The sequence below is a fragment of the Canis aureus genome, chromosome 25 (genome assembly GCF_053574225.1).
Source record: "Canis aureus isolate CA01 chromosome 25, VMU_Caureus_v.1.0, whole genome shotgun sequence".
NCBI classification, from domain to species: domain Eukaryota; kingdom Metazoa; phylum Chordata; class Mammalia; order Carnivora; family Canidae; genus Canis; species Canis aureus.
In genome coordinates, this window is record NC_135635.1 from 36555508 (window position 1) to 36565312 (window position 9805).

The 9805-nt window shown below is 38.7% G+C and overlaps 1 long non-coding RNA gene across 1 annotated transcript; it reads left to right on the top strand.

Annotated features, from left to right (window-relative positions):
• The first annotated feature begins 1019 nt into the window (after positions 1-1019).
• On the top strand, positions 1020-2848 carry LOC144297239 (uncharacterized). The gene is made up of 3 exons (XR_013364317.1): positions 1020-1251; positions 1810-1956; positions 2623-2848. It is a non-coding gene; the product is annotated as an uncharacterized LOC144297239 (long non-coding RNA).
• Positions 2849-9805: the final 6957 nt, after the last annotated feature.

Here is a 9805-nt window from a genome sequence, read left to right on the forward strand (position 1 = left end):
AGCTCTGGAGCCCTGGATTCAGCTCCCGCAGTAACTCCGGAGCTCTCCGTCTGCAGGGCCTGGAGGCTCAGGGCGGGGCCGCTGATCTGCTCAGCTCGGGGCAGGAGCGTCCTCGCTGTCCTGGGCCCTCCGGGCCTCTGCCTGTCCCGGGGGAGGCCGGATCCTGGGCTGTGTCCCGGCGCCCTGTGCTCCGGAGCCTGCGCTGGTGGATTCACGCTCCCGCCCCGCAGCCCCCTCCGCGGAGCCGCCCCCGAGCCCCCCGAGCTGCTCCCGCCCCACAGCCCCCTCCGCGGAGCCGCCCCCGAGGCCCCCCCAGCTGCTCCCGCCCCGCAGCCCCCTCCGAGGAGCCGCCCCCGAGCCCCCCCATCTGCTCCCGCCCCGCAGCCCCGTCCGCGGAGCCGCCCCCGAGCCCCCCGAGCTGCTCCCGCCCCGCAGCCCCCTCCGCGGAGCCGCCCCCGAGGCCCCCCCAGCTGCTCCCGCCCCGCAGCCCCCTCCGCGGAGCCGCCCCCGAGCCCCCCCGAGCTGCTCCGGGTCCCTCCGTGCGCGCTGCAGCCCTTAGGGAGCTCGGCGCACTCTCCCGGGCGCAGGTGTCTGTTAGTGTCCCCGGGAGCCCGAGGGCATCCCCGCCCTCCTGGGTCCTGCTCCACCTCCCCGCGAGCCCCTTTCCGCCCGGGAAGGTCGGTGCAGCTCCTGCTTCTCCGGGACGGGGCTCTCCTGTCCTGGGGACACTCGCCCCGGCCTCAGCCCGGCTCCTCGCGGGGCCCCTCCCCCTTGGAGGCCTTTTGTTTCTTTATTTCTTTTTCCCCGTCTTCCTACCTTGATAGATGCGCGAACTCTTCTCACTGTAGCATTCCAGCTGGTCTCTCTTTAAATCTTAGGCCGAATTCGTAGATTTTCAGGATGATTTGAAGGTTATCTAGGTATTTTTTTGGGGACAGGTGACTTGGGGACCCTACTCTTCTGCCATCTTGCCCCTCCCCCCAGAATTTAATTCTTGAGACTGGTTAAAGGAAATACTGTAAGACATGCTGAAGTTTGGTTGTTTAAGTGTTTGAGTTGATTTGCCCTCAAAGTTTCATGATCTTGTTAACTGATCTTGGTAAATCAATTTTATTCCAGAATGTTCTAATCTTAAAAGGTCCACCGAGTTTCAAACAGAAAACCTAAAATTGTTTCAAGGATTAATTTATATTTTTAGGTAGTGAAATGCCACTGCAGAACAATTTGTATCCAGTTTCAAAATCCAGAAAGGTATGTAATGATTTCCATAATTGTGATATTAACATAGTTTATATTTTGTCTCCTTCTAGGCTGTACAAAATCATAATAGAGTTAGAGGGGAGACATAAATTATAAAATACAGATAATGTATATTAATAAGTAATGATAATAAAGAGTATTCCTTCTTATGCAACAGTATGAAGAAATTCTATTTTAAAATCACCATCCTAAAAAAAAGAAAAAGAAAAAAAAACCACCATTCCTATTGCTACCCATTGCCTCAAATTCCTTCCTGCTATAATATGATAAAAACTAACACACTGAACAATTCCAAAAACTTGGCGTTGTTCAGTGACTGAAAGGACGTGTAGAAATGGACAGTTTTGTGTGTTTGCTTCATATGGACACATAAATTAGGGAATCAAAGCCTGACTCTTCTGGGAGTATGTTTGCATTTTGTTTTATTTTTACCAGCTTGTGAGGGTACATGAATATGTTATATACACATTTCTATACATATGCAAATTGTAAATTTACATGCTTTAATATTCAAAGCTTTTACGATAATATCTCATAATCTTTCTTTAGCTTATCACTGTGGTCATTGTCCAAAATATTGGTTTACATACTCCAACAATTGCTATTACATTAGCACTGAAAGAAAACCATGGAATGAGAGTTTCTTGTCCTGTGCTTCTAAGAACTCTGCTCTACATAGATGAGAAAGAGGAAATGGTAAGATTTCAAACGTTTCCTGCATTTTATTAAAAGTTTATCAGCTAATATTATATTTGTAGAATATGTCCATATTTTTGTACATATTTCTAGTTTATTATAGAATCTTTTAATATTCCATAGTTTAATCCTATCATATTTTATTTATATTTTTGTACCTTTAATGTACATTTGATAATTTATAGTTCTTCCTTTTCATAGAAAATCATACTTCTATAAATGCTCTTTTGAATGAAATACCTACGTTTACTATTTAATTTTATCACACATCAAGGCAACCAAACATATGATTGTGTAGCTTGATCACAAAGTAGTGGGAACCACATAATTGTAAATCAGAGCATGAAAGAGAAGTTTGGAGCCTTCATCGGCCCTGCAAATTTTAATATTATGAAATATCTTTGCTATTTTTGAAATTTATATCAATGGAATAATGCAGCATATATTTTTATGTGTATTTCCTTTCACTCATATAATATTTGTAATCCATCTGTATTATCACATTTGTCTATATTTTGTGAATTTTCACTGCTATCTTATAAGAATATAACAGCTTTAAATATATTCCCAGAAATGTATTCCTTTTTCTTATATGGATATTATGATAAATATTTTATGAAAAGCCTTTTCTATGTCTTTTTAAAAATATATTTATTTATTTTACAGGGAGAGCACAGGGGGAGGGGCAGATGGAGAAGGAGAGATAGAGAATTTCAAGCTGACTCTGTGCTGAGCATGCAGCCAATGCAGGGCTGGATCTCATAACTCTGAGCTCATGACCTTTGCTGAAAACAAGCGTCAGGTGCTTAAACAATTGACCCTACCCAGTGTCTTTATATGTCTTTTTCTGCAAGTCCTATTTATAATAATTTATTATACATAACCACATAGAATATAGTACAGTATATTTATGGAATATAATGATTGTATTTGTCATAATAAAATACTAAAATATAAATACAGTATAATTGCATTTATATATTATTATAATACATTTTCCTCTAAGCATTAGTATGAAATTACATGGTCATAGATATGTGTCTATCTTTCAATATATTAAATTATCCCTATACTTTTCTAGATGATGTATACAGGTTTGGAGATTCCCCAAATTGCTTTCTGTCGTTGCTTCTAATTTATTCCTTTGTCTTCAGAGACTATTGTACAAAATAATCTCTCTATCCAAAACTCAGTAGTCTCAGAAAAATTAATACAATAAGTTCTTGTGGTTAAATAGCAATATCATTGTTTTCTGGACTGTAAAACATTAAGATATTCTCCTCTGTGAGAATGAGAAGTGCTGGAGTGGGTCTTTTGTTCATTTCTCCTAGATGGTATTGTCTTTTCTTAGTCTTTGTCATATTTTAGATATGAGAACTTTTTTGAGTTTATGAAATGGAGATAGTTATGACGTGCTTTTTTACTCCCCTACTGGAGTCTTTTAATGATCAGAATTTTATTTTCTTTATTTTAATTTTTTTAATGATCAGAATTTTAATGTTATCATGGTCCAGTTCCTCATTTTGGGTGTTACTGGTTATTTTGGATCTGTTTCAGAAGTTAGTGAAAGTTCATAAATATAATTTTCTGTATTACCTTCCTGGGTCTACATTTTTCTTCATTTCTTTATTTTTTAACTTTTAATTATGGTTTATGATCCAATTGGAATTTATTTTTTATAATGCCACGTGTATGATGCTGTGAGATAAAAGTGAAGGTCATACTTTTCTACATCATGGCATAATTAGTCATGTAGATCTTTTCTTCAGAAATAATTTTATAAATAGAAAGTTATATATATGTCCATATATGTTTTAATCTGCTTCATATAAGCAACATGGATATTTGATATCTTTATATATATAGTTATATATACAAATATCATAGTCTACACAGTCTATCACAACCCACAGCATTTTCAGTAAAATGTAGAGCCTTACCTTACTATGTCTGCTTAATATGCTCCATTTATAGTATAATTTTCTTAAATATTTCTCTACATATGTTGAAAAGAACCACATGGATGTTATAGTTTTGCTTCAACTGATAATTTTGCTTCAAATATTAAACAATTTAGAAAACACCAGAGGTGAAGGAAAGAAAGTCCATTAGAACTAATGATAGTTCTATTCTTTCTTTTGTTGTCTCTTTCTTTCTGATCATCCAAGAGTCCTTCTGTTATCATTTAATTCCTGTTTAGATCATTCCCTTTAGCAGTTGTTTCAGAGTGGGTCTGGGTGGTGACACATTTTCTTAGTTTTCCTTTAGTAGAGTATGTCTTGATTTCCCCCTGAATTTCTGAGTGATAGTTTTGCCAGACAGTCAGTGGTTTTTAGTTGGAATAATGCATATAGTGTCTAAAAATTTTCTTTCCTTCTAGCATGACTATTCTCCATTATTTTGATTGGGATCAAAAAACATTTTTGGATCTCTTATCTGTTCCCATTGGTGTATATGCATTTCCAGGCTCTCTGGCACCAGTCTGGGATATGAAAAGTAAAGAGAAATTTCAGGGTGCTCACCCTCATGTCTTTCCTCAGGTCTAGAGTGCTCTGTCAGCTTTCTCTTCACCTGTCTGAATCTTCCTATGTTGTCTTGTATATACTGTCTTGCACAGCAAGATGCCCCCGTTCCTGTTTTTATGTGCATTTTAAAAACACATAAATGGAATCAAACAGTATGTATTTTTTCTTTCTTGGCTCTTTCAGAGGAATCTAAACTTGTGGGATATATCCACATAGTTACATGAAGTTATAAATTGTCCAAACTCATTTCTGTTCCATTGCCTGATTCTACTACAATGTATTCATTCATACTATTGCTGATGCTCTTGGATGTTTGGGCATTGATCCATTGGGGGCTTCCATGAGTTGTTCTATTATACATACTACACAATCAGCTCTCAGCTAAATGTATGTTTATCATTTCTTCCTTCTTAACTTTAAGTGGCTCTTCTCCGTACAGCTTCTTGAGAAGGCAGCTACACAGGTCTTACATTTATAACAGTATTCCTTTTCAATTTTTTTTATTTTAAAAAATATTTTATTTATTTATTCATGAGAGACACAGAGAGAAAGAGAGAGGCAGAGACACAGGCAGAGGGAGAAGCAGGCTCTGTGCAGGGAACCTGGCATGGGACTCGATCCTGGGTCTCCAGGATTACACCCTGGGGTGAAGGCAGCGCCAAAACGCTGAGCCACCCCAGCTGCCCACAGTCTTCCTTTTGAGTATGTGATGAAGCTATGAATTGTCTCTAAACACTACTTAGCTTCCTCCTAAAGTTTTTTATATATTCTCAGTTTATTATTATCCAGTACAAGGTAATTTCTATCATTTGGTACAATGTATTTTCAAAGCTTTCATCTTTGAACTTTCAATTTTTCAGAAATATGTCACTTCCCACATGTTTAGTAATTCCTTAAATTTCTTTCTGTTGTTGTTTCTAATTTATTCCTGTGTCTTCAGAGAATATACTTACAAAATTTCCATCCTTCGAATGTTGGATTCCTATTTATGAACTGGAGGAATACTTTTTACATATGTCAGTTGTGTCAAGCTGGTGCTTTGAGAGACTTCCATAGGCTTCCTGATTCTGTGACTAGTTGCTATCATTTACTGATGAAAAAACTTTTAAATCCCCAACTATACTCATTGAATTGTTTATTTAACCTTCTAAATATATCATTGCCTATTTCATGTATTTGAGGGTTCTGAGTTAGGTGAATAATATATGTTTATAACTGCTTTATCTTTCTCTTATAGCTATATTCTTTTTTTAAAAATATTTTATTTATTTGTTCATGAAAGACACAGGTAGAGAGGCAGAGACACAGGCAGAGTGAGAAGCAGGCTCCATATAGCTATATCCTTAAGTCATTTTCTTAGTAGGAGCTGTAAGTATTACAAATATATCCTTTGCTGTTTGTTATTGAGATGTAATTGACATGTAACTTTATATAAATTTAAGCCATACTGTGTGTTCATTTAATACATTTATGTCTCTTTTTCTGACCTGAAATAATTTTATTTAGCATTTTTATAGGGCATGTCTAAGTTAAAATTTCTTCTGACACATGGCCTTAACAGACCACCAGTGGAGTCATTGGTGGTCTTTTCTCACTTCCATTTGGGGAAATACTTGGAACTCTGACACACCATCCCCTGGGATGCTGAGAAAGTCTCTCTCCTTCATTTCTGAATGACAACTTTGCTGAGTGAGATATTCTTGGTTGACAGGTCATTTTCCCTTTGATCACATTAAAAATATCATCCCACTCTCTTCTGTCTTGTCCATGAATAGAAGTTCTTGCTGAGAGAATCTTTTTTGGTGTTTGGTATGCCACGCTGACCTTGGATCACCCTCAAAGCAGTATTGGAGCTGTCAAGGCATAGATGGACCCACACATAGTGTGTATTGCTGCACAGATTCACTTGTGTGGTTGTGGCACTGGTGTCTAGGGAAGAGACATGTGCACCTATTCCCTAGAAAATGTATTTGGGTCTCAGGGGCTCACCATTGTGACTCTGGCTGGCTAGAGGAATGTAGCAGTAACACAGGCTCTGGGATGACAAAGTTCGGTGGGGGCTTAGGCCCCAGGTGGTAGGGCATAGTAGTAGCATCACCTGAGGCCTAAGTCAAAGTTTCAACTCTGTCCCAAGTAGCAGTCAAAAGATAGTAGCAGCATGATCCAGTGGTGGCTTGTTCAAGGCATATGGTAGGACCCTGGGAGCTGGGCATAGAACTCTAGCCATTTAGCCCCCAATGACAGTTCAAGCTGTGACCTGGGAGCTGAAAGTGTATCTTGGGATATAGCAGTACAGTAACAGCAATGAGGACTCAATTCTGTTATGGGACATAGGAGGTGGGGCTCAAGGAGTGGGAGCTTGACCTTAGCAATGATGAGTCAGAGCCTTGAGCTTCCATAGGTGGAGGAAGGGGTTCAGGCAGCAGCAGTTAGGTGTTAGCAATGGCAATTCAGAGTCCAAGCCCAGTATGGGGGTTGTGGTTCAGAGCAGCAGAGGCACCCTTAAAAATGAAGACCCAGAGTCATGACCTGGATCCCACTCAGTGGGGCACAGGGAAACAGCGGCATGCGCCACTAGAAGCAACCAAAGCATATCTTCTGACGTGAGGGTGGGGTTCAGGGCAGCAGAGGTGACCCGGGTAATGATAAGACAGAGCCCCAACCTGGGAACAGGAGTGGGCAAAAATAGAGGCAGCTCTAATCTTGTATGTGGGGAGATGCATTGATACCTAATCCCTAAGAGCAGCAACTGGAGCCCCTGAAAGCAAGTCTCTCCATAGCAATAGCTCCAGCCTCTGGGAGTAGATGTGGGGGAAGGGGGGCACTCTGTGCTGCTCCATCATGTGGGATCACCATCAGTTGCAAAACCTGCAGATGTCCACAAAGGTGAAGCTAACCTGCTTCTCCTGTTCCTCTTCTCTCCATGTGGTGACTGCCCCTTTGGGTATTCCTCCAGATGTGAACCAGTTCTTAACTGGAGGGTTGGGTCATACAGGTAAAATATTCTCTTTATTTGCTTTGCAGCAATCTTGGATTTTTGAGCTCCCCCCAGGTTTTTGATGATTCTTGGTTATCTAACGCATTCCTTGAGACATTTTTAGTTTAAGATTGTTTAGTGATTATTATTGTTTTTTGTGGGGCTCATGACCACTGGAACTCCCTAACCCTCCATCTTGCTAATGGAAATCTTCACACATAAATGATTAATAGTTCACCATCTACTTCAAATTAATTCTGACTAAATTCTGATGAAATATATTAAAATAGCACTAGTATAGCTCTTTTCCTCCCCTATGACAGGTATGCCTCAGCTTTTCCAAAATTTGCATCATATCACTATGCTTTGATGAAAGGCCTACGTTAGTACCAGTTTTTGCTGAACAACAGAAACCCGAAGGGGATTTTTGCTTTTTTGAAAAAAAGAAGAGTGAAAATTGTATTCACTGTTAGTTTTGCTGTTGTAGAGGCAGCACATGCCCCAAGCAGCAGGAGTGACCTTGTCAAATTCCTCCTCAGAAACTATACTCAGCATCTGAGTATCAGGCATAGCTTTCAACTATGTTTGAGGGTCTGTGCTTCATCTCAATTTATTTTGTGCATCCATTAGCATGATGTGTCTTAAGGGATCAGGAAAGCCCAGGAGAGGTTATTTTTTGGATCAGGGAATGTTCAACAGCTTTTTCATATATATTAATGGTAATTGCTTCTTCACTTTATACCTTTTCAGCTTAGGAAAAGTTTCATAGGAACATTCTACTTTCAGATAGAATGAATAATCTGTACTTCTAACAATGTTGTACTGAAGTCAGCTCTTACAGATTTCTGAACACCAGTTAGGCTTATATTTCCCTACACTGCATTCATGATTTCACTTTGGCAACATGAAATGAAGCATTCCTGGTGAATTTGCACCTGAAAAATTAACAAATACTAAAAAAATAAATATTTTATTATTATTTTATAATTTATAATTTTTATAATTATAATTTTAAATATTTTATTAATATTTATTATTAAATATTTTATTTCCCCTCCATGTGCCCTATACCAGCACAAGTTTGCATCCGCATATAGTATAAGTCCAACCATATAGCATCATATTGGTGGCTTTAAATAGTCTTATCTTTAAAAGCAATTCTGAGGGGAAAATGCACATAGATTTTAAGATTTACTGACATATGTACTATTTTTTCTATTCTTTATTCATTCTTGTAGATTTGTGTTACAGTCTAGCATCCTCTACTCTTAGCTTAAAGAGTATTTTTGGAGGGGAGGTCTACTAAGGAGAAATTCTGTTAGGGTTTGTGTATGTCAAGGGGTTCTTATGCACCTTCTTTTTTGACAGACTGTTTTACCAAGTTTATAATTCTTGCTTGACAGGATATTTTGCTTATTTTGTTTTGTTTTAGATTTGTTTTATGTGGGGAGTAGGTTTGGTTGCTTTCTTTTTCAGTACTTTCAGCTTTGAATTTGACCCTCCCAGTCTTTCATTCTTCATTGTTACTGGTGAAAATTCATCTATTACCAATATTGTTATTTTCCTAAATGTAATGATAAGTTTTTCTCTCACTATTGTCAAGATCATCTCATTTTGTTTGTTTGCCTTTTTATTTTGTTATTTAAGTTCTGGGGACCAATCCACATAACATTACAGCAAGACTCAGACAAAGCACAGAGATTTCCTGTACTCTACTCTCTATATCTATGCATGTGTAGCACACAGATTCCCTCAGTGGAATGTTTCATTTGATATAACTGATGTTTATTAATGTAGGTTTCTATCTTGACACATCTTTATCACACAAAGACAATAATGTACTTTAAAGGTTCACTCTTGATATTGTGTATTTTATGAGTTTGGAGAAATATGTAGTGACATGTATCAACATTTATGGAGTTATACAGAATAGTTTCACTGCCTAAAAAAATCCTCTCTGCTCCACCTATCCATCTTTCCTTCCCTACCAAACCTTGTCAACCACTGATCTTTTCACTGTCTCTATAGTTTTGTTTTCTACAGACTGTCATATGGTGGGGACCATACATTATCTCACATCTTACATTACATTTAACTATATTGTGTATATTCATAACTTCAAGCATGCAGTTTAGAGTACTAACTATATTCACATGGTTTCCCAACAGATCTCTAGAACTTTTTCACTATATAAAACTGGAACTTGATGCTCATTGAACAGTAGTAATTCCCCTACTTAACTTCCTCTCAACCTTTAGGAATCACCATTCTGCTTCTGGATCTATCAGTTTCACTATTTTAGATACTTCATACAAATGGGATCATACACTTTGTGTGTGTGTGTTTG